Source organism: Ostrea edulis, chromosome 1 (genome assembly GCF_947568905.1).
Source record: "Ostrea edulis chromosome 1, xbOstEdul1.1, whole genome shotgun sequence".
Classification (NCBI taxonomy): Eukaryota; Metazoa; Mollusca; class Bivalvia; order Ostreida; family Ostreidae; genus Ostrea; species Ostrea edulis.
In genome coordinates, this window is record NC_079164.1 from 39,384,077 (window position 1) to 39,409,825 (window position 25,749).

The 25,749-nt window shown below is 37.1% G+C and overlaps 1 long non-coding RNA gene across 1 annotated transcript; it reads right to left on the minus strand.

Moving 5' to 3' along the window:
- Window positions 1-2,085: 2,085 nt before the first annotated feature.
- Window positions 2,086-6,233, minus strand: LOC125657110 (uncharacterized). The gene is made up of 2 exons (XR_007363189.2): window positions 5,746-6,233; window positions 2,086-2,436 (listed from the first exon to the last, which is right to left on the minus strand). It is a non-coding gene; the product is annotated as an uncharacterized LOC125657110 (long non-coding RNA).
- Window positions 6,234-25,749: the final 19,516 nt, after the last annotated feature.

The window sequence follows — 25,749 nt, forward strand, 5'->3', positions numbered from 1 at the left end:
CCTTTTCTCTGCTTCACATGGTTGTGGAACACAAAATTTTTCTGCTTTTTCTATAGAAAAAGCTACAGGTACCTTCATTTCCATATCTGCTGCACGAGTTGAAACAGATGCACATGCATCTTGTAATACTACTTCAGATACCTCATCCATTATCATTTCATTTTGAAAGAGACACCGGAGAACAATCAAGTCATTTTCATCATCATGATCATTATCTGCAACTGGATCACAGAGGTAATCTGTGAAACCATAGCCGAGGTCAAAATTTGCATCCATTTTGCTTGTTTACATGTAGCAGACGACAACAATCACACCAAAACAAATAGTTCCGTGTTTATCATGCTTATATAAAAAAAAAATTAATGAATGATATAGGAAAACAAACAAAACATTTAATTTCTAAGTTATTTTGATTTCATTGTATTTATGCAGATAGGTTTCTAGAAATGCAGAAAAGTAGTTCCGGCAGCTGGTTGTCAAGGGGGTGTGTCCCCATACCAAACCAGGTTATACAAAAATAACCTGCGTTCCAATTGGAAATTGACCAATCAGAGACAAGAATACAATAAGAATTAAATTATATATATATATATATATATATATATATATATATATATATAGGTAAAAAATAAAAAAGATATACGAAGACGTTTAGTAAAGCTTCAGCGCTTTCATTTCAAATCTTCAGAAGCTTTACAAATGTATCTTTTTTATTTTTGACCTATACTTTTACCGATCATTGCGATCTATCTATCGATCTATCTATCATATATCTATCTATCATATACATAGGATTATTGAACATAGATGTATACGGCAACTCTAACAACTCAACTTTAAGGGTGGGTGACCTCAGCTTCTCCATCGTCAACACCCCATATTTACGTAGCAATAATGATCACTTACATATGGTATTTATGTCTCTCACCCAATTCGATACGCAAGAGCTTGTTCGAGGCAGGCTATTGACAAATATGTTGATGTTACAGGGCTTTCAACAGACGAGTCTCGTTTAAAGTCGGCATTTCGCAAATGATATCATGGCCGTTATAAACGATCTGATTTACTATTACAATCTGTCTTTGGGCCGAATGCTGTCTGGCGTGTTTCATATCCATTGTTAGGCCGTTCTTTACATATGATTCACAGTGGGTGTGGCTAGTCGACAGGGGATGACGCCCATGTTTCTTTTGAATGAAAGATAACTTTTCACTGGTTCTAAGGTCGAAACCTGGAACCAATGAAAACTTGGCTACAGTTTTCGTGGCGTAATCTGCCTAGGGTTTGTAGCGAGCGGAGTGGACTGTAAACCCTTATCTTGCGAAAATGTATTGCTGATAAATAACTTGTCACTTTATTGCCCCCCCCCCCACCCGCAACGCGGAAGGGGACATAGAAATACCGGTGTCCGTCCGTCCCACTTCACTTTGTGGACGCAACTCCTCAGAAACCGCTCAACGGAATTTTGTTTATATTTTGTAGGATTGTTAGTCACCATGTGTAGTTGATCATATTACGCCGCCATTTTGATTCAACAATTTTAACAGGAGTTATGGGACTATGTTGAATTTGTACATGCTACACTAAAGGAACACTTTGTGGACGCAACTCCTCAGAAACCGCTCAATGAATTTTGTTCATATTTTGTGGGATTGTTAGTCACTATGTGTAGTTGATCATATTGTGCCACCATTTTCATTCGAGAATTTTACAAGAGTTATGGGAATTTGTTGAATTTGTACATGCTACACTATAGAAACACTTTATGGACGCATCTCCCCCGAAACCGCTCAACGGATTTTGTTCAAATTTTGTAGGATTGTTCGTAACCATATGTAGTTTATCATACTGCGCCGTTATTTTAATTCGAAAATTTTTTACAGGAGTTATGGGACTTTTGTGCTTCAACTATTTTGCGGCGGTGGGGGACATGACTACGTGTAGCGATCTTGTTGAATTGTGTGAAAGTCTATAGTGAAACTCTGCACTACTTCATGGTAAATTTATTAATATTCTTGAAATAAATGCTTATGAACCAGACCACAGGAAAAGATGTGTAGTTCCTGATTAATGACGAACAGTCTGTTACATGCATGTATCCTACCACCATTTCTAGTACGAATGGAAGATTTGTCATTTATTTATTACAGGTAACACTAAAATTTTGGCATAGTAATAAACATTCAGTGCATATGTAGTTGCTATAAATCAGGGACTGGCCCGTCGAAATCTGCTAACCCCTCAATACACCATTCCAATTGTTGTTCCAGTCATTGTTTCTATTGTTCCAGTCATTGTTCCTATTGTTCCAGTCATTGTTCCTATTGTTCCAGTCATTGTTCCAATTGTTCCAGCCATTGTTCCTATTGTTCCAGCCATTGTTCCGATTGTTCCAGTCATTGTTCCGATTTCTTGTGAGCCATCTGCTTCCCCAATCTAAATTGTTACTCAAATCAATTATTAGTATAGATACACCGCACCACTGTATTACACACATACACACAGAGAGAGATAAAGCACTACAATGAACAATGACACAAACAACCAGATTGTCAAATTGTCCGGCCAACCTGTCTCTTCTTCCGGACAAACGAACATGGCCAATACTCACAAAGAATAACAACCAACAACAAAATATACATATATATACACCTTGCATTAAAACTAAATTTACAAAACGTATTTACATCTTTCTCTACATGTTTTTGGGGTCAAAATCAGTATCTAAAGAACGGTCTGAATTGGTATGAATCATGTCAGACAGTATTTCACCCAATGACAGGTTGAATTGTTTGCTTGGCTAAATTAGGCCTATGATCCGGGCTTACGGCCTTTGAGCAGGGAGGGTGCTTTATTGTACCACGACTGCTGTGACACGGGGCCACAGTTTTTGCAGTCTCATCCGAAGGACGCCCCATTTAGTCGCCTCTTACGACAAGCAAGGCCTATTGAGGACCTATTCTAATACGGATCCCCACGGGATATTGTAATGGTAAATTAGATGCCTACTTGCAATTCTCCCTGGTGATTTTTCCTATATATTTGTATTCGAAAAGGCGGCAAGGTGCGTATCGCGGTCAGCGACTACAGAAATTCTCAGCCACCACGCTATTTGCACTGTATTATGTGACCATTATGTTCAATGTCATGATTTTATCAGGTGATATATCACACGAGTTAGTCACCTATGATGACCAGATACATGTAGATGGTTGAAAACCTATGCGCTTGGATAATCACGATATAAAATTCATATATGTTCAACGCCTTGTTTTCATTTTTTTATTTGTTGTAGAACATGTCTTCGCCGAATGTAAAGAGGAAAGCGTTGATATTGTCTGAGAAAATGAAGAGTAATTGATTTGGATAAAAAGGAGGATCTTTTCGTAATAATGCGTAGAATTAAATGTTGGCAAGATACAGAACAGTGTATTGAAAAAGAAACAGAATATCTAAGGGATTTAGAAATGAATGTCGACACAGAAAGAAAACGGCAGTGGTAAATAAATGGAAATACATATGCTGGGAATGGTTTAAAGATGCCACGTCACGTAGAATAAATGTTTAATTAGCATTTGCCTCCGATTTAAACAACGATTCAGAATTGTTTAAGGTACATGTAGCTCCATTCTCAAGTGACTTATCAATATTAATGGTTAAAAGTGGACAAACTGTATTAATTTCCACTCAATATAGTTTAATTTAATTAATAACCAAAGAAAATGTATATGTTGCCACTCGTTTAAAGATGCCAGACATACAAAACAGAAGTATGTGTCAACATCAGAAATCACACATTTTCAGTAAGCAGAATAATAAAAACTTGTTGAAATGACAAAACATCAACAGTTTATCTTTTTAAAAAAACCGCTAATTCATAAATATGTATAGATTGATTGTGAATATTAGGGAAACCAATGTATGATAAACACCCAGTAAAGAAAATTCCAGCATAGGAGTTATTGCCCTTGACAGCATTTTTAAAATCATAAATAATTCATTATCTATGTAAAATATGAACTTTTTCAGTATCAATAGTTTGCCAGAATTTTTTATTTTATCCAGTGAATAAAATTCCTTGGACAGATGTATTTCTATCATGCGCAAAGTTTAATTTATCAAGATTTTTGCAAAAACCAATGACATCACATGAAGATCGATCAACCATAAGTCATCAAAGGGACTTTTAATAGATTTGACTATGAATAAAATATGTTCTTGGTCACTTAAAACAGATTTGACTAATTAATGTTTGTTTTATTATTGCTAGAGCGCACTGAATCTGTAATCTATTTTTCGAATGCATCCATGTAAATTCTTCGGAGTCTGATCAATAGCAGGATCTTCGTATCTGTACTAAAATTGAATCCAATAATATAAAAATAATGCAATTCCATAAAACTTCCTTACTACTTACCAGAAGAACAGCCGAGATGAAAACCTTGATATACATATTTTGAATACCAAAGACGTAGTTTGTTACACATGTATTCAGATATATTTCTTTAAAAGATATAGGAGGCTCGTTCATTACCGGGTATGAAACATGACACGAATGTCTTCGGAATAGTATGTTTAAGAAAATAGCGATATAGAATGGAATGTAAAACTTACAAAACGAAAATGGAATCCAGCAGAAGCAAAGAAACTTTGAAGGAAATAGCATAATAAAGAAAATAATGGTTGAATTTCTTGTACGCTTGACATCATTATTTGAAAAAGTCTCTGATCTAAAAACAAAAATATCGTTTTTGCAATAGTATGAGCGGCATTGAGTTTTCGTTTTCTGGAAAATCAATCCGATTGGTTGTATATTGTTTTACGTCCCTCTCGAGAATATTTCACTCATATGGAGACGTCACCACTGCCGGTGAAGGGCTGCAAAATTTAGGCCTATGCTCAGCGCTTTTGGCCATTGAGCAGGGAGTGATCTTTATTGTGCCACACCTGCTGTGACACGGGACCTCGGTTTTTGCGGTATCATCCGAAGGACCGCCCCAAGGGGTACTGAGGACCTATTCTAACGGAATGAAAATCAATCCGAATTTTTTTTTTTTTTTTTTTTTTTTTTTTTTTACATCAAATCATAAACAATCTTATATATCGATTTGAATGAGATTAGAAACATGGAATTGTAGCATTTGCAAAGGGAATTAGGATTCAGTCGATTAGATAGCAGCTATTTAACGACAAAGAAAACTTTAAGTACATGTACATTGTGCTAGTAGATTGATTTTACTTAGAAAATTCAGTCTGAACCAACTCGTTCAAAACTGGCGTTCGAATGTAAGAATCCGAGGTATATAAGGAGCTTTTGGGACTTTTACAGAGACTCTTGTAGGATTAAGGTATATCATCGGAATACATTTAAACAAAAATGAAAATTAACATTATTAAGTTCACCTTTACAGGCGGATGTCAAAGTAATTCTACTAATTATAAAAGGAATATGGTATTTTGAACGCGAGCAACTCCATCAACAGGTATAGAATACATAGTGCTATAATAGTAGAAAATTTGCCGGTATAGTAAAAGAAAGATACATTTGTAAGTTTATGGAACAGGGTTAGGTGGAATGGGATCGCCTGATAAAAACCTTCACGCGATGAAATAATTACAGAATGAATAAGAAAAAACAATAAAGGTATTAGAGTAATTAGTTCAAATACTAATGTTTTAACGGATTCAGGTCATAGATCGGATTCCTAAACTAAGATACATGTAACATAGTGAACGAAATTTTACCTCTCTGTGCCACTGAGAACCCAAAACAAAGCAGGAGAAATGTTAGAAACAGCAGTCGCATCATTGTTGTCCAAAACTGGAATATCAAGAGTGTGTGTCAAATTTATAGTGGAACAAATGTTAAGTCCAGTTATTTGTTTTTATATGAATTTACGTATATTATTTCATGTCCAACAGCATGTTTACACCAGTTTTGATTGTACATACAGGTATTTTTAAATTGCATGGTGTCATCCTTCATTGTCTTCTAGTACGTTAGGCTTGGTGTCCTCATTGACCTTCTTGTTCAATTGATGATTGCAAGGCTTATTATACTCTCTCCTTCCTCAAACAAATTTTACCAGCTTCCGGATATAACTGGATTTCTTATTTGAGTGGTTTATTGTCTCTTATGTGAGTGGTTTATTGTCGTTCGTGATGTATGTGTTGTTAAATCTTTGTCAATGTTTGGTCAATGAGGCATGTCTGTTCCAAATTCTATACATAAAATCTGGACATTGTTTACTGAAAACAATTTATGAAAATTTCGCAAACAAATATTGATAAAAAGGTAAAAGATAACAAATAGTGGTCAATCTCATAACTCCTATAAAGAATACATAATTGGGGGTAGGGCAAACACGAACCCTGCACACACTAGAGGTGGGGTCAGGTGCCAGGATACGTTTGATGTATTTCGTTCATAATGCCAGGTAAAGATTCCAAGCTACTATGTCTTGAAAAGCGTCAAGATGCTTCATACATACATTAACCGTCATGTCCTGAATATTACTTCATTAGCAATACTAACTATTTCCGAGACCTTTAATGTGCTCCTCTCATTACAGGAATTATCGTTCTTGTCGTCTTTGTCTCATAATTACAAGCAAAATATGATTTATTTCTCTCTCTCAAAATATGATCTCTCTCTCTACCTCTGAAAACGACACAAAATATATGCATAGGCCAAGATGATTATGTGATATTAGATATGATATCAAAGATCTAGATATATACATGTATGTTTACCATATATTTATGCTTGACATCAATAATATATACTTATGTTTTGTCATCTGTATTATATTCACATACATGTATAATAGTGTAAATATGTCATATGGAAATAAATGTTGTAACACGAAAAAAGACTAAGATATGATTGTATATTAGGGCATTTCACTGTTACAGTATATTTCATATCTACACTTATAAATTAACAATTTTTGCCAATAAACTCCGAAACGCTTGCTCCAAAGTTACTGCTTGCACTTTTAATATTGTTTCATATGTGTGGTGAAGTCCGTAAGCTATAATTACCTTACTTGATTAGTAAATATCGTAAAATTAATTAAATTCCTGCTTTCGTTTTCGATAAACTACCTGAAATAGCGAAAATGAAAGTATAGTGGCGGATCTGAGCAAGTTTTCTTTTTCTTTTTTTTTAAACAACAACTTAAACTGAACTTAAAATAATACGATCTGAAGTTAATCCGTTGTTTATCGATACTTGATTTTGATCTTGCAGAAGAAATGATAAATGTTGAATAATAAAATACGCCTGTTCGTTTCTTCAATCCGTGCTTTTAGTTTTGAATTAGCTAAGTTATGGAAATTTCTAGAAGGAAGCGAGGCAACGTCATACCAATCGCACATTCTCGGGCCTTTCCGGCAATGCGATTGGTTTACAATATGATCAGCATAATATTGTGTACGTTTTGACTGGGCCAATATTTATCATTTTATGAAAATTTATAATTATTTTACTGGGATACATCTCATTAAATAACAGACACCCCCTCCCGAGACCAACGATCTGACACATTGATGAATTTTTATATACGATATTCATCTGATATTTTCAATGTTCTTAATTTTTCCTGATTATAGAAATCACTGTTATGACTTTTTGTAATAATTCATTAACAGTAATTGATATGTACAAGCACATGGATAAACACCAAATATATTATTTTATTTTGGTTGAACATGTTTTATGATGACATGGATCTTGAAAGTAAGTAATAAGTCAAAAACTGTCCAATATGCCAGATATCGAATTATCCGGGACTGGTCTGGGAAGTTTGCGCCTTATAACTTAAACATTTTACCGAAATTAGGTTGTACACTTTCTGACAATGTCCAATAAATCAGGTCACTGTTTACAATTACAATATAGCAGTTTTTCTGTTTGTCATTCATATAGTTATCGATGATTGCGTTTGACGAGAAGAGACGATGTGTATTCATAGGTTTGCCCTTAAAATGTCGCAGTGGACAAAAACTACAATCGCAATTCCGAGTTTCGAATATTGAAGTTCATTTTGGGTCTTTGATCCACTATTTCGCATGAGGGATTACGATTGCATTCGTAAAATCGTTACCTAATTTTCAATATGGAGAGATATCATTTATGTTACATAAGGAACATTAATTTTAATATGGAGCTTCAAGTGACTTCCTAATAATCAAGTTTTATTTACTGTATATGATATCAATAAATATAACAGAACTAATGCACGCAATTATTCAAATATTTTTCTTAAACTCGAGAACAAACTGGACACTTTTTAGCTGTTGTAACTAATGGACGCTTCTTTGTTGACTTCACCGGTGTAATAAATTTACCATACAATATGCGTAACCACTCTGCTCTCTTTAGATAATTGTTTGATGAACTCTAGTCAGTGTTTTCTTTAAGGTCTTGATTTCAAGGGCCTGGGCCTTTCCAATTGGAAACAATAGCGACATTCGCTTGAAATTGGGAAAATGTTTCATACATAGAAGTAGGGAGAAAACCAATCCAGAGTGCATTAAGGTATAATTGGACTCCTTCTGACTTTTAATTTGGTCAAATTTTACCTCATTCAAATAAGTAGAGGTCAGAAAATTAGGTTTACTTAACAATTTTGAAACAAAAATTGTAAACTGTGGGCCTGTGAAGAAGATTTATGAACAATTAGGCTACTCTGCTTGATTTGTTTTCATTGTTTGGGAATTTCAAATAAAAACGGGAAAATACCTGCTTTTTAGCATTGGGAATGGGGCCTTATTTCGGCCGAATTTCCTCATCAAGTTTGAGAATACGAAATCTATTATTGTAACTATGATGGGTCAAACAATTTATTGCGTCATCTTATAAACATTCATGAAAATCGAGGGTTTAGCTCATCATGCAGCCACGGTTTGAGGTAGGTTAGGGTCTACCGGACTCGGTAACCGTAGCTAGCAACGATGTTGGTACACTGTAATAATACTTCTTTAAACATCAGCGTTAACCCCGCATGTGGAAAGCCGGGGTTCGAATCTCGGCCGCGACAGACCTAAGTCGTTAAAACAGGTAGTGACAGTTCCATCGCCAAACGTTCGGCATCAATTGTGAATGTCACGGGTCCACGGAGATGATCTTAAAAACGGATGTCCAATGTCGCAGTAGGTGTAGCACGCTAAAGAACCCTCACTGCTCAAATTCTCGAGAGAGACGTTAAAGCAAGAAACAATCAATCAATCTTTAAACATCTGTTATGTATCTTGTTTTTGTTATAAACTGCATAAAATATTCATCGATAAATTTTCAGAATAACTCCCAAATAATTTCCATATTATCGTTGAATTACGAAAAACAGCAAATAACTAATTTAAATATCAAAGCCAAAGTAGAAATCACAATACTTCATTAAAGGGACTGATTCACGATTTTCTCCAAAATTTTCTATTTCACTTTTAATGATCAAATTCTACTTCTAATGTGTTTAAAAGATTTCACAGAAAAATCAAGGTTATACATTATCACAGAAGATTATTTTAGAAAGTTATAATTATTTGTTTTGTAAACAAAGATTGGGGTATGCTATTGTTTACATTTTCAAAAGAAATGGATATTGATCTAAGTTTACTATAAGTGGCGGATTTTAGGGGGCGCGCAGCCGGCGACCCCCCCCCCCCCTAAAATTTTCAAACTTCAGGTAAATCGTGGTATCTTGTTAGAAAAATGTACTAAACGATGTAAGAAGCAATAATTTCTTCCAATTCCGGAGAAATAAATGACAAAATATATTGATTTCTTGAATTACTTTATTGGGAGAACTTAATTTTTTCCAAAACCCCTTAAAATTTTCGTCTTTTTATTAATTTCACCTCATAAAATATGATAGAAAATGGTACTAAAGACTAAATAGGAGATATACTTCAAGCCCTGTAAAATCCAGGAGCTTCGCCCCCTGGGCCCCCACCAGGGCTTTGCCCCCAGACGCCCTGCCTCATAAAGTGGCGCCCCCCCGTAACCGCAATTCCTGGATCCGACCCTGACTATATCTTTCACATTTCAAGCATTTTGGGAGTATAACGTGTCATCTAAAAGTTAAAATTTGTGACTATGCAAAATTAAGACGCTTTACATTAAAAAATCAACATTTCACTTGTTTGTTTGTTTACATAAAAAGACTCGAGTCTTTGTTTTCCCCTTTTAATTGTGTTAGCAACTGAGAGAACAAAGTTATACTTGATGTTATCAGTTCACAACCCGATCTTAAACAATGTAAAAAAAAAAATTGGAGTACATTTCATTACTATAACAGTTTCTAGATTTTTGGTTGTTGAAATATTGTTATAGTTTGGTATAATGCACGTACATGTATTTTCATTTGTTGAAGGAATAAAAATATTGTGAAAACTGTTGTAAAATTCATGATAAGTTAATAAAGCATTTTAATTAATAACTTTAGTTTCGGTCCACTCGTGACTATACAAACTTGGTGAGGTATTAGTTGACCGAAACCGTATAATTATATGTCAAAATAACCAAAAAAAGATAATAATTAAATTCTTGGTTCAGAAATTACGGATGGTAGAGTTATCTTTCTTAAACTAAAAACAACCTAGTACAGTGAATACATATTTTTTGGTCCAAAACATACACCTTCTCTCTTGGCTAAGTTAGAAGCGATACATACATGTATTAAGTGTGTTATGTTAATATAATATAAGAATATATGTTTTACATAATTTTAGTGCAAGTCAGAAAGCTAGATGTTGGCATTCGAGCAAAGCAGTACGATCAAATGATTCATTGTATATCGTTTAACGTTCCACTCGAGAATTTTTCACTCATGCACATAGAGATGTCACCATTGTCGGTGAAGGATTGCAAAATTTAGGCCTACGTTCGGCGTTTACGACCTTTGGGCAGGGAGGGATCTTTATCGTGCCACAGCTGCTGTGACAAGTGGCCTCGAGTTTTTGCAGTGACATCCGAAGGACCGCCCATTTAGTCGCCTCTTACGATAAGCAAAGGGTACTGAGGACCTATTCTAACACAGACTCAAAAGAGGTTTCAACAGTAGGGTAAATATGCTGAGGAAAAGAGAAGGTACACAAGCAACCCACGCAGACAGAATTTATGAAACTAAAAAATAAATGAAAACTACATATTCATTTTAAAAATGGATGGCACACTCACAATTTAGTGAATGCTACACAGCGATACACACTTTATTAATGTCTTATCCCGGTTTTCTTAACTGAAACAGCTCACCGCAGCTTGTTTTTGTTTTGAATGATTTATAACTAGATGCTGTCATGAGACAGTAATACCCGCACGTAAGTGTTTGCCTTTAAATGTACTCTCTTTCCAAATGGCGGACCCAGAGGGGAATCCGGGGATTGGCACCCCCTCCCCTTTCTGTGGGACATCTTTGTAGTTTTTTTGTTTTTTTTTAAATATGATACTGCTAATATTTGTAGGCAATTATTTTTTATGTACAAGTTGAATAAAATATTAACTAGCACTGGGTGACACACGTATATTTATTTTTATCGATTCATTTTTTCTTTCTTTTTTTGATTCCTGGACCCCCCCCCCTTTTTTTTTTATATCGCTGATTCCTATGTTTAACTTGCAAAGAAGCCACAGTGTGATTTGGCTACGTCATTGCATCCTCAGTTCCAAAAGGGGATGAAGAAGTTGACTCAGTAATTTAACAACTAGGCCTAACGCTATTAAAACAAAGAACGTACTTAAAGCCAAACCTCGATATACCAAATCTTCAAAACATGACTGAATTCATCGTTTAAACTTACATTTTCACTACATACCGTTTCGACTGCCTAAGAGAGAGAGAGAGAGAGAGAGAGAGGGGGGGGGGAGGGAGGTGTCAATAAATCGAACTTCTTTCCCTTTTCAAAAGAAAGAAATTGCGTTGTCAATAAAACCGACGGGGCTCATATTACTTCGCATTGGGATGGTTTTAAAGGGCAAGTGACTGTAATCGCAAATGAAAAGTTCCTACCAGAAACAACACAAAAGACATGGGCGGATCCAGGAGGGGGGGGGGGGGGGCAGGGCGACACACTGATAATATATTTACGATATTTTCGTCAGATGCAAGTATCGCTTTTAAAAAGAATTCTTAAAAAGTACATTTGTATATGTAACATAAATTTTTTTTTAAGAAGCAGACAATTTGAAAGTGAAAAGGAAGTGCCAGGAAATGTTCAGAATGCAGGAGTTGCACCATTTACCCTACAGCTTCTGGGGGCCTAGGCCGCCCCCAGCCTACTGGGAGTAACCTCTCTCTCTCTCTCTCTCATTTCTTTGCGATATCAGAAATAGATAGCGAATAGACGTTGTGAAAAGTATCTAAACGATCAAGTGCTGGAACACCCCCCCCCCCCCCCCCCCCACTTAAAAAATTCCTACATCCGCTTCTGTACAAGATATACTTCACAAGAGATATATTCCGGCAGTAACTCGAAAATCCAGGTTTTCTGCAACTCGTCGTAGTTACTTCAGTGTGTAATTTTTACAAGTTTAAATTTTTAGTGAATTACATTCTCAAACAAATGTGATAAAAGTTGATGATCAGCCATCGTCATATTCCACTTTTCCCCTCTCAAAATATAACTATGATCATTTGACCCAGCATGACGTTTTAGTGAGCAAAATATTTACGAAGGTAATGTGACCAGGGTTAAATACTAGATGATATAAAGAGAAGAAATAATGGAGTTTGAATGATATCAATGTTGTTTATCTGTGTTTGAATGCATGATGGTGATCATTGTACATTGATAAAGTGGCTTTTTATAGGATCCGAAACAGTGACATGTGAGAAAGTTGGTTGGCGGGGATTTCTACTTTCACTTTTGAGGATGCAGTAAACGGACGACAGGAGGGGAAGCTGCGCATTTCCTCGTTGGATGATTTGTGTACATGTGTGGACGTGGATGTCATTTCAGTGAGTTCACTTGGATTTGAGAGGCTGAGCAAAGGCACAAAGAAATTGTTTCCTGAGTATAGAGTCTGAACAGAGGATATTGCATCATTCCTGATCAGGCAAGTCTGGCTTGTTCATTTATTTTATTTATCATTTCTTTTTTTGAATTATTTTTTTATTCATTTATTGGTTTACAATATTACAGAAGGTGAAATGTACATGTTTAACTCTTACTGTGTATCATGTATGCGTATTTGTTTTAATTTTCTTTGGTGGGAGGGGGGGGGGGGGCTGTTATCAGTTTGTGTAGAGTGTCAGTTTTGTGTATTGCTTAAAGATCAGTACCAGTGTCCTACTGTTGAACATTGGGCAGATATGTAAATTGGCACTTGGTTGGTTTATGCAGTCCTCCCAGACATTGACAGGGCTTTCCCATGGAGACTGTTTTCCAAGTTATGCGTAGAGTGTCAGTCGTCTATCTGTGTCTCGCAAGTACTTGGTGCAGACAGCTATCATGCTGAATCCCGTGAAGGAAGGGGAGATAGACTTCCTTTGGAATGACGTACATACTCAATGTTGCGTCGCTTGTGGAGACCCACATCTTGAAGAGTGATCTTGACTTTTGACCTTGAACCCATTTTTAAAGGTCAACCACCCAAGACCTTGTGGAGGAGAAAGTGATCTTGACCTTTGACCTTGACCCACTTTCAAGGTCAACAATCCTAGAATATCATGTGACTACTCCTAAAGATGTAGATGAAGCTTTATGATAGAAAACGTAATTTTTCGGCCCCTATTTGCCCCCTGGGGCCAATGTGAAAATTCCAAAACCTTATTGCACATCTACAGGACATTACTATTCAGCTCCCTGAATATCATGTGACTATTCCTAAAGATGTAGATGGAGTTAAAGTGACAAGCTTTGTGATAGAAAACGTCATTTTTCAGCCCCTATTTGCCCCTTAGGGCCAATATGAAAATTCCAAAACCTTATTGCACATCTACAGGACATTACTATTCATCTCCCTGAATATCATGTGACTATTCCTAAAGATGTAGGTGGAGTTTAAGTGACAAGCTTTGTGATAGAAAACGTCATTTTCCGGCCCTTATTTGCCCCCTGGGGCCAATATGAAAATTCCGAAACCTTATTGCACATCTACAGGACATTACTATTCAGCTCCTAGAATATCATGTGACTGCTCCTACAGATGTAGATGGAGTTTAAGTGACAAGCTTTATGTTAGAAAATGTAATTTTTCAGGCCCTATTTGCCCCCTGGAGCCAATATGAACATTCTGAAACCTTATTGCACATCTACAGGACTTTGCTATTCAGCTCCTAGAATATCATTTGGATTGCGCTGTAAATGTGGACACAGTTTTAGTGACAACAACCGGGACAGACGGACGGACGGACCGGGATAAAAAACAATATACCCAAACTTTCTTTAGAAAGTGCGGGTATAACAAGACAATCTGAATGAGAATGAAAATGTCATTTATCAAATATAACAAATGACGAAAAACGGAAAAGTTCACAACCTATTATGGGGAAATCAGCATATAGTACACATTGATTTTGAACACATCACTACTAATTTCCCATACCTACAAACAGTATTGCATAATAATAGTCACTGTTACATAATACAATAAGAGTTCACAGACCATTAAAGAGAAATCGACATGTATTAGATATTTTATTGAACATATATGTTAACGGCATACAAACAACTCAGCTTAATGGCAAACGGATGACTTCAGCTTCCCCATCGTCAACTTTCCATATTTATGTAGCAATATTCCATCATCACCTGCATATGATGTTTATGTCTCTCAGCTGATTCGATACGCAAGAGCTTGTTCTGCGTATGACTATCTTTTAAAAGGAGACATGCTATTGACAAACAAGTTTATGATACAGGGGTTTCAACGGTCTCATTTAAAGTCAGCATTTCGCAAATTATAGTCGTTATAGCGATCTAGTTTGCCGATACATCCTGTGATTAGGTCAAATACTGTCTGACGTGTTTCATACCAATTGTTAGATTGTTCTTTAAACACTGATTTTGACTACGGATTACTCCGTGTACCTGATCAAGATACAGGGCTCACGGCGGATGTGACCGGTCGACAAGGGATGCTTACTCCTCCTTGGGACCTGACCAAACCTCTGGTGTTTCCAGGTGTCCGTGTTTTCCTAATCTTAATCTTTGTATTCTTTATGGGATATATGAGATTGATCACTGTTGGTTTATCTTCGTGGTTTAACAACTCCGCCCACTTCTCATGTTGTACTGGGTAAGGCGGTAACCTGGACAAAGGATCACTTGCTGGTTCACACAAAATATATACCCCGTTATCCAATTCTGTTCTAAAAACCCCAAAGATGTTTTCTTTTATCTGTTAACAAGGCATGGTCAGACTGAAAATGTACACAACGGAGGCATCAGAACAAGACAAGCACATTTGTTATGGATATTTGTGTACTCCCTATTTACAGAGAGGAATGACAGGATGAAAACCTTTGCAAGTGGTTACTGAATTTTGAAGTGTGATGCAAGTCCGAGCTGATTCGTTGTTAGGAATTCATAACTGTGGGTAGATGATGTTTTGTTTTTGATGGATGGTGATGCCAGGGTGAATGATGAGAGTGTCAGTTACAAAAATGTGTATCATAAATTCTTGTATACGTGGACATTTCAAAGTTATTGTAGCAAAGAAAGTGAGAAAAATCGTCGGATCAATCAGATATCGAACCCAGTACCCTCACAGTACTAGATACTAACCACTGAGCGAACCAGTACCCTCACAGTACTAGATACTAACCACTGAGCGAACCAGTACCCTCACAGTACTAGATACTAACCACTGAGCGAACCAGGCCGACGTGCGAAGTATGGAAATATTACTACACTATCGAATTTAAATCCATTTCGGAAATCATGCATCAACTCTTAATATAGAGGAGATGAAAATATAATTTTAGAAAGAAAAAAAATTCTGTAACATCGAGTATGACCTTAAATTTTTTTTCTTGGTTCGACATCGAACTTGTGTGCACAAAATGAAGCAAATCTGAAAACATGAATTTATCACCTACTGCACTATTCTTATGTGGACCTACAGCACACTATGTCATTGGGAAATTATTTATTGTTCTAAAGCAATAAAAGTTCGTGTTACAACTGAAATTAGATCAACTTTATTAGGTAGAAACAGGAAAAAACAAAGCATGTCATGACGTGTGACCTTACAAAAAGTACGACATTCTGATTGTTATGTGTTCAAATAGAGCTTTAGAGTTTTCTCTCTTACACTATGTGCGATTTGTCTCCATTTGATCGTCATTGGTTTTCATAATATTTACTTACTCCAAACACTTTTATAAATGATCTCTCTCCGTATTGAAAATTAGATAATGATAGGCATGATTAGATTTCAAGGTGTGTGGACGTGTTTTTGGGGGCTCCTGATTTTGGGGGATTTTATAAGTGTAAGGTCAAATTATCTTGCGATAATACGTTTTGTGTATGTTAGCTCTTTATAATTGAAGCGATTATAGATACAAATGGGGAAATCTCGTCGTGAGAATCAGGATAAAAAACGCAAAAAAGAAAGTCAAAGTCTTAACAGTTCGGACAATAGTGACAGTAGTACCTTGGCTGTGAGTAGTGTTCTCAGTGAAGTGAACGATGTGCTCTATGGAAGTTCAACGTTGGCAGCTACACCAATTATCGATACAAACAATCGAGAAAATATTACTTCTACACCGTTACCAACCGCAACATTGCAGAATCAACAAAATGTCTCTCTGGTGCAATCGCAAACAAATGATACATGTCCACCATGGGCTAAGGAACTTGTCAACGCTTTCCGTACGTTGGAATCCAAAGTGAACGGTGTGTACAAAAAACTCGAAAAACTTGAAAGTGTTGAAACTAAAGTAGCGAGCATCGGCACAACTATCTCAAATTTTGAATCGGAACTATCCAAGATAAAATCCAGTATAAACTCAAGTCTTCAACAAACAAAGGACATGATTACAACGCTCGGTCTAATGTATTTGCTGGTTTTTGTTGGTTTCTCTTTTATGTAAACTTGTCTTATAACTCTCTTCATGTATGTCCATCCTCTAATATTCACTCCACTTTTCATACTGTATACATCTTTTTTGTTTATACTTTGTAATTGAATATGTATTATGCTGATGAGCCGTAAGGCTTAAAGCCAATAAACAATACAATACGAATGCAATCGTGATTCGTTCCGTGGGGATCCGGGTTAGAATAGGTTAGAATAGGTCCTCAGTACCCCTTGCTTGTCGTGCATGTAAGAGGCGACTAAATGGGGATGAGACCACAAAAACCGGGATCCCGTGTCACAGCAGGTGTGGCACAATAAAGATCCCTCCCTGCTCAAAGGCCGTAGGCGCGGAGCATAGGCCTAAATTTTGCAGCCCTTCACCATATTATATTAACATTTAAATTAAAAATGAGATGACTTTTAATTCCATTCAAGCATAAATTCTGTGTTAGCCTTTTGACATTATGAAATAAATGTGTTGATTCCTCTTAAGTTATGGGTCGTAAACTTCACCCTAGTTTACATTGATTCTGTTTTAATCTTTCTTTCCCGCTGTATCTCTTCATTTTCAACACTAATCCGCAGGATATCGGTAAATGTACGAACTTTCACATGGATTCATCCCAAATGAGGCAAAGTTGTCCCCCACACCGGACTCGTTCGCTTTGGAATTTGATGTGATACATAAATGTCTATCATACCAGATGTAGAACTTAATTCAAATTCAGTTATCTTAAACTTATCTATCCCGTGGGGATCCGGGTTAGAATAGGTCCTCAGTACCCCTTACTTGTCGTAAGAGGCGACTAAATGGGACGGTCCTTCGGATGAAACCGCAAAAACTGAGGTCCCGTGTCACAGCAGGTGTGGCACGATAAATATCCCTCCCTGCTCAATGGCCATAAGCGCCGAGCATAGCCTAAATTTTGCAGCCCTTCACCGGCAGTGGTGACGTCTCCATATGAGTGAAATATTCTCGAGAGGGATGTCAAACAATATTCAATCAATCAATCTTAAACATATCTAATTCGATTAAAAGCACCTTCGATTTAAAAAGGCTATGTTTGGGGGAAATTGCTCTAAAAAATTATTTAATCTTTTACAATGTTGTTTTCAAAGGGGGGGCTTTATTCATTGGGTAGGCTCATCAAATCTTTTCTTAGGGTAACAGCCAGAATAAATTAATATAATTTGAAAGGGGTTCAGTATAGTTATCTTATTTTTTCATCATTAGTGAAACAACATACTGTCACAATCTGGGAGAGGGTGACAAAGCTGGGAAAAGGGATGGTATCAACATGCTTAATATTTTTATTAAAAACTTGATATGCCAAATATTAAGCAAGCACCTGTACGTTAGTACATTCATCCGCAAAATCCACCGTTTTTAAATACATAATAATGCATTAGTATGAGGTATTAATATGAAATGGTGGATTCTGAGGATGGTTTCCTGTTCTTTCTGTAATTTCTGCTTCCCTTGTTCATAATAAGCCTTTTAATTTTATTAAAAAATGTCTGTTTTCCGTTCCGTGTTTTAGCAACACCCCTTATGGCCTTTGAGCAGGGGGGATCTTTATCGTGCCACACCTGCTGCTACACGGGGCCTCGGATTTTACGGTCTTATCCGAAGGAGACCACCCCATTTAATCGCCTCTTGTACGACAAGCAAAGGGTACTGAGGACCTATTCTAACCCGGATCCCCACGGGACTCCACAGAATATAAAGTTCGATGAATTATTAGAGAAATGTAGGCTTGAAATTCTACCAGAGGTAAGGAATGCCTGGAATGGACTTTCAGATGAAGAACAGAAGAGTATTGGAAGACTTAATAACTTTTTCTGTGGTCTACATGCATTAGTGCATTTTGATGAAATAACAGACAAGACCACCCCGGAAGTAGAAGGTCATTTTGAAGGAAACAAGCAGACTTTCCACAAGTCGTTTGTAAAAAGTACAGAGGCATGTGTTCCATGTGTAATAAGAACTACTTGCAAGGCTTTTTCTTTTGGTGGAGATGCCAAAGCTGGTTGCCATAGGCAATTCGTGATATACATTTAGAAGAAACTACAAGACAGTGGTATGCACAGCTTTCCTTTAACACCATTTACATAAAGAAAACTGCTTCAATATACTTTTTCATAATGCAGCTGTGATTTATTTCTTTTTATACCCCCGCAACAAGTTGGGGGGGGGGGGATACTGGAATCGGGTTGTCCGTCTGTCTGTCCGTCCGTCCGTCTGTAGACGCAATGATTTCCGGGCTCTAAAGCATTATCCTTTCCACCTACCGTCACCATATCATATATATGGACTACCCATGGGATGAAGATGTTCCCTATCGAGTTTGGGGTCCAAAGGTCAAGCGCACTGGACATTGAAGTAGCAATATGGTTTCCGGGCTCTAAAGCGTTATCCTTTCCACCTACAGTCACCATATCATACATATGGACTACCCATGGGATGAAGATGTTCGCTATTGATTTTGGGGTCAAAAGGTCACGCGCACTGGACATCGAAGTAGCAATATGGTTTCCGGGCTCTAAAGCGTTATCCTTTCCACCTACCGTCACCATATCATACATATGGACTACCCATGGGATGAAGATGTTCCCTATCGATTTTGGGGTCAAAAGGTCAAAGGTCAAGCACACTGGACATCGAAGTAGCAATATGGTTTCCGGGCTCTAAAGCGTTATCCTTTCCACTTACCGTCACCATATCATACATATGGACTACCCATGGGATGAAGATGTTCCCTATCGATTTTGGGGTCAAAAGGTCAAAGGTCACGCGCACTGGACATCGAAGTAGCAATATGGTTCGGTTTGTCATGTCATTTGTTTTTTACACTCAGAAAAGAGGTAGTTGATACCTATTACCAACACCCTTTGGGAGATTGGGGTAAGCGGGGGGTATTCTTAGTGAGCTTTGCTCACAGTACCTCTTGTTTCACAATGATATGATTGATTGATTGTATTTTGCTTAACGTCTCGCTCAAGAGCTCAGTACCCCTTGCTTGTCGTAGAAGGCGACTAAATGGGGGCAGTCCTTCGGATGAGACCGCAAAAACCGAGGCCCTATGTCACAGCAGGTGTGGCACGATAAAGATCCCTCCATGCTCAAAGGCCACAAGCGCCGAGCATAGGCCGAAATTTTGAAGCCCTTCACCGGCAGTGGTCGTGACGTCTCCATATGAGGGAAATATTCTCGAGAGGGGCGTTAAACAATATTCAATCAATCAATCAATCAGCCTGAATGCATATCTTGTGACTGTTCATTAACTTTAGAATGTCAGTAGTGATTTACACCAATATGAAATAGACTTTTTAATAATGTGCAATCAATGAAAGAACTTTTCACAAATATCGACAATCATACTATTTACAAAAATGCGATTTTTACAGAAAAGATTTAAAACTTTTATAATACAACTGTTTATATACACTAAATGATTTTTATGTGTTTTTAGCTCACCTGATAGCCTAGTCAATTTGAAAATAAACATTGAAGAAATTGCAACAGAAATAAATTCAACTTTATATTGTAGAGCTTTTCAAAGTAAACATTATATGAAAACCTGAAATCTCAACTCACTGCACAGATATGAAAAAAATAATGATGATTTTTAAAAAAAACACCGGAATTTGACAACGGTACTGTTGGGCTGTCGTACTATTTGTTTTGGTGAATCAGTATGACGTCATATACATAATGGATATACTGCACTCTAATCTTTTCGTCTTTTCAATATGCTGATATTTTTTCTCATCATTTTCCGGATTTTAATCAACATGAGGTAAGTTTACTATCAGTCATTTTCCACTTTATTACTGTATTGATTGATGTTTTGCAGTTAAGCTCTAAATATAATGACTTTCCACGATTAGATAATTTGAATAATAAAACAAGCAAATGGTGATATCTACTTGCCTTTTCCACCCCGTATATATTATATAATTTCATAATATCAATTGAATGCTTAAATTCGTGATGATTAATGCATAATATAGGCTTATTGCGATTTTTCTCTGATAAAAAAGCTAATGACGTCATCCCTTTGCAGACGAATTTTTAAAGGATGGAAACCAGTTCGGGCGAGAAATTCGTATTTTAAAAAAAATATTTTATCTTTTAAAAAAACTGGTTAAAACAATATGAATAATTGCATTTCATTTATTATTTAGTATTTAAATTTCCTTGGAACTCCGTTTCAAAGAGTGTAATATCCATTTTAATTGAAAATAATGGATTATTTGAGTTTTGTACATAGACTAGGCCTATATGTCTTTTTCAAGCAATTTTCAAATTTACATTTAATTATTGTTTAATTACTTTGTTTTAGGTCTGTAACAATTTCACGCATATAATATTGTTATCGTCATATAATTTTATCGAATCCATTTATTCTCAGTTGATTATGAAATTTATATTGCTCATTCCATTTAATTTCAGTAACCAAACGCCTACCAACGGGATCAATTGTGTGATTTGCTGTGGAACCGTGAAGCCAAAAGATGCTGTTGTTCTCACTACAAAAGGTAGCGAAAACATTAATCTTGCCAGCCGAGAACGAGGCAAAGAACTGTTCACCAAACCAATGCAAAAGTCGCTGTGAATTCATCCATGCTCACTACATCGAAAAAGAGACTGTTAAACGAAAGAGTGCACACTTGTTATTTTCTAGTGAGTGTGAAGCGACACCATCAAAACTGAGGTCAAACTATTCATTTGATTTTCGTGATGATTGTTTGTTTTGCGGCAAGCAAGTTGTTAGAAAAGGATCTAGAACAAAGTGGTATCCAGTTCGGACACTAGAATTTCAAACCACACTTTTGAAAGTTTGTTAAAAGCGAAACGATGACTGGGGAAGGATAGTAAAGGGTCGAATAGCATCAGTCAGTGATCTGCACGCAGCAGATGCAGTCTACCCCATGTATGCAGTACCAATTTTAGAACCTCGAAAGCAATGCCAAAAAAATTCTCTGCAGATAAAAGTACATGTGAGCAGAATGAAAGCGGTAGACCCTCAACACTGCAATCAGAATTTGATGACATGATTAGCTTTTTGAATGATTCTTATGAGGAGCAAGTAACTGTCAACGACTTAGTCATCAAAATGTAATCACTTTGTGGAGAAAAGGCTTACACGACAAAATGGATGAAACAGAAGTTGAGGGAACACTATGGTGATCGCATTGTTATGTCAGACAAACAAGGACGGAAAGATGTTGTAACATTTCGCAAAACGGCTTCAAGTATCTTGCACAGTTTGTATCTAAAAGGCTTAAATAATGAAAGCGAGGAGGAAGAGAAAATGAAGATAATAAAAACTGCAGCAGAACTTATAAGGAATGACATTTGTGCCCTCGAACTTGATAAAAATATTTATCCAGCTGCTGCAGAAATATCACAGCTTCAAAAGAATTTAGAAATAGTGCCTGAAAGTCTACAGGTTTTTTTTTTAAGATCAATAGTGAAAGAGAAGTCATCCAACTTAAAAACTGCGTCCATAGGACAAGCAATTATACAAGAAACACGACAGCGAGCATTGATTTGTCCCCTGCAACTAGGATTAGGAGTCCAAATGCATCGCCTTTATGGATCACGATTCCTTGTAGATTCTTTGTACAGTCTTGAGTTTTGCTCCTCGTATTCCGAAATCCAGAAGTTTGAAGCATGTGCTGCAGTTGAAGGATCATCTGAAAAGCAAATCCTAGGTGTAAACGACTGTCTCCAATTCGTTGCTGATAACATTGACCACAATACAGACACATTAGATGGCAAACACACGTTCCACGGTAAGGGGATGATATCATGTTTGACTCCAAAACCGAAAGGTTTCTTTGACCGTAGAATATTGAGAAGAGACGTGTCTTCAGATGACATTTCCAATCTTGGAAAAGTCAATATAACTTACTTCAAACATGCTGCTATAATGCCATGTCTAAGATGAAATTTTTGGAACTTCAACATCTTCGTTCTCCAATGCTAGGCTCTATGAAAGTTGACCTCATCATAAAAGCTGCTTGGCCATTGAAATCTCCAATTCCTAGCTGGGCAGGTACAATGCAAACAATCAACAAAGGCGAGGGCAATCTTCAATCCAGTTTTTACCTGTTATTGACATGAACCCGAGTGACCTTTCATGTGTGTATAGTACCTTGAAGTATATCAATGCCGAAGCAAGGACGTATGGAAAAGTACCGATCGTAACATTTGATCAACCGCTTTATTGGAAATCTATAATGATTACTTCAGAAACAGAATTGAAGGACATGATTATCCGTCTCGGGCCATTTCACACTGAAATGAGTTTTTTAGGAAGTATAGGACATATAATGGCAGGGTCAGGTTTTAAGGAGTTGGTGTATGCCCCGAATAGCGTGATGCACATGATGAATGGCAAGGCAGTTTCTAGAGCAGTGAGAGGTTATATGCTGCTTGACATGTCACTCTCTGCGTTACTTTTAGAAAATATCCAGTCAAATTTCCAAGGGCCAGAAGGTTCCTTACAAGCAGCTGTCATGACAACTTATGATGTGTTGATGCAGGGAAACTTGGAAGTAGATGATCTTAATGAAGAAAGAATCGTTCAGTTTCTTGAAGATGAAATCAACAGAAAGAAGTCAATCTTATCTAAGTCGAGAACAGCCACATTATGGATAACGTTCATGGAAATGATATCAGTACTCCGAAAGTTCCTGATTGCTGAACGAACTGGGAATTGGTTGCTCCATCTCGAATCAATTCAAGATATGTTCCCATACTTTGCAGCCACGGGACATAACCTATATGCAAAATCTGCTTATATCTACCTTAACCAAATGCAAGCATCGAAAACAAGCCATCCTGACATCCACGAAATGTTTTGCAAAGGTCATCATATAATTCGAAGGACCAATCGATTTTGGGCAGGAATTTCTACTGATCTGGCAATAGAGCAAATCTTAATGCGAAGCATCAAGTCCAATGGAGGTTTGACTCGCGGCCGTGGTCTTGGAGAAGCGCAAAGAAATATGTGGCTTCTTTCAATGCCAGTTTGTTCTAAGGTTAATGGGGCCATGCAGATTCTCACTAAAACAAAATACCAAGCAAATGATCAACATGTCGAGACATCAAATTCTAGAACTCAGAGGGATTGCAAAGACATAAATATAATCATAGACTATCTTAGAGACCACGATCCTTTTACTCTTGACAATCTTTGCCTCCGCAACATTGAGACTGGCGTAACTGCTGATGAGCATGTTAATGCTGACAAAGCTAGAGAAATTGGCCTGGATATAATACAGGATATGTCAAACAAGCTTGTGACGGAATATTCTTTTAAGCGAAAACACCAAGTCGTACCTCTCAATTCCAAAAAAGCCAACAAAGAAGATACTGATACTCCATGCGTTCAAATAGACCCACAGCTCATGTTTCAGCGTCTAGTGATAGCTGGGGATGGACATTTTACAGACAATGCAGAGTTGTTCAAATTTGAGCTATCGAGTTTACCACCTTCCATGTTTGACAACAATGGCTTTCCACGTGAAGCTTCTAAAGCTGTGTTGGCTGACGTCATTTGAAACGATAAGTGTCTGGCTGACGGTCAAATGGAACAGGATGCCCAGTACGTCTTGGATGGTGGATCGCTTTTACAAAGAATTCCATGGGAGGTGGGGACAACATTTTCAAAATTATATTCAATCTACATTGACCATGTAAAGAGGACTTATCCAGAAGCAATTGTAGTTTTTGATGGATATCCAGATTGTCCAACAATGAAAGATGTTACATACATGCGGAGATCTAAAGGACATAAAACAACAGATGTTTTATTCACGGAGACCATGCCATGCAAGATGAAGAAAGAACCTTTACTAGCCTCAAAAATGCAAAATGAAGGCATTGAGGTACTTCAAGCTGATGACGATGCTGATCTTCTCATAGCGAAAACTGCCCTTGCCTGTGCAGAAAGCAGAATAACAGTTGTTATAGGAGAGGATACTGACATCCTAGTTCTTCTTTGCCATCATTTTCGTGATCATTACAAAGACATTATTTTTCGGTCAGCAAAGCAAACAAGTGGTAAAACCTGTAGAATATGGAATATAAACAGAACCGCAAAGGTGCTTGGTCCAACTACATGCAAACATTTGCCATTTGTTCACGCCATCTCGGGTTGTGACAAAACCTCTCGATTATATGGTATTGGGAAAGGAATGGTGCTTAAGAAATGTATGTCCAGTGGATATTTCAGAGAACAAGCGGATGTTTTCTTTGCAAGTAATTCTGATAAAGATACAGTGATAAAAGCTGGAGAGGAGGCAATTTCGTGCTTGTATGGCGGGATTCCCTGCGAAGGATTACAGACTCTGCGGTGGCGAAAATTTACGTCTAAGGCTGTACAAAACAGATGTACACCGGTCATGGTTCAAACTTTACCTCCCACGCCTGATGCTGCCAGTCACCATAGTCTTCGCTCGTATTTCCAATGTCAGATCTGGCAAGGAGATCAAACTGTGCGTGATGCTACTGAGTGGGGATGGAGAATTGAGAAAAACATGTTTATTCCGATGAAAATGACACTTAAACCTGCTCCTGAACACTTTCTTAACATTATTAAATGTAACTGTAAAACAAATTGTGATTCGAAAAGATGTACTTGTCGTAAATCAGGTTTGGATTGTTCAATGGCTTGTGGTGAATGCCGAGGCATGTGCAGTAATGGCAT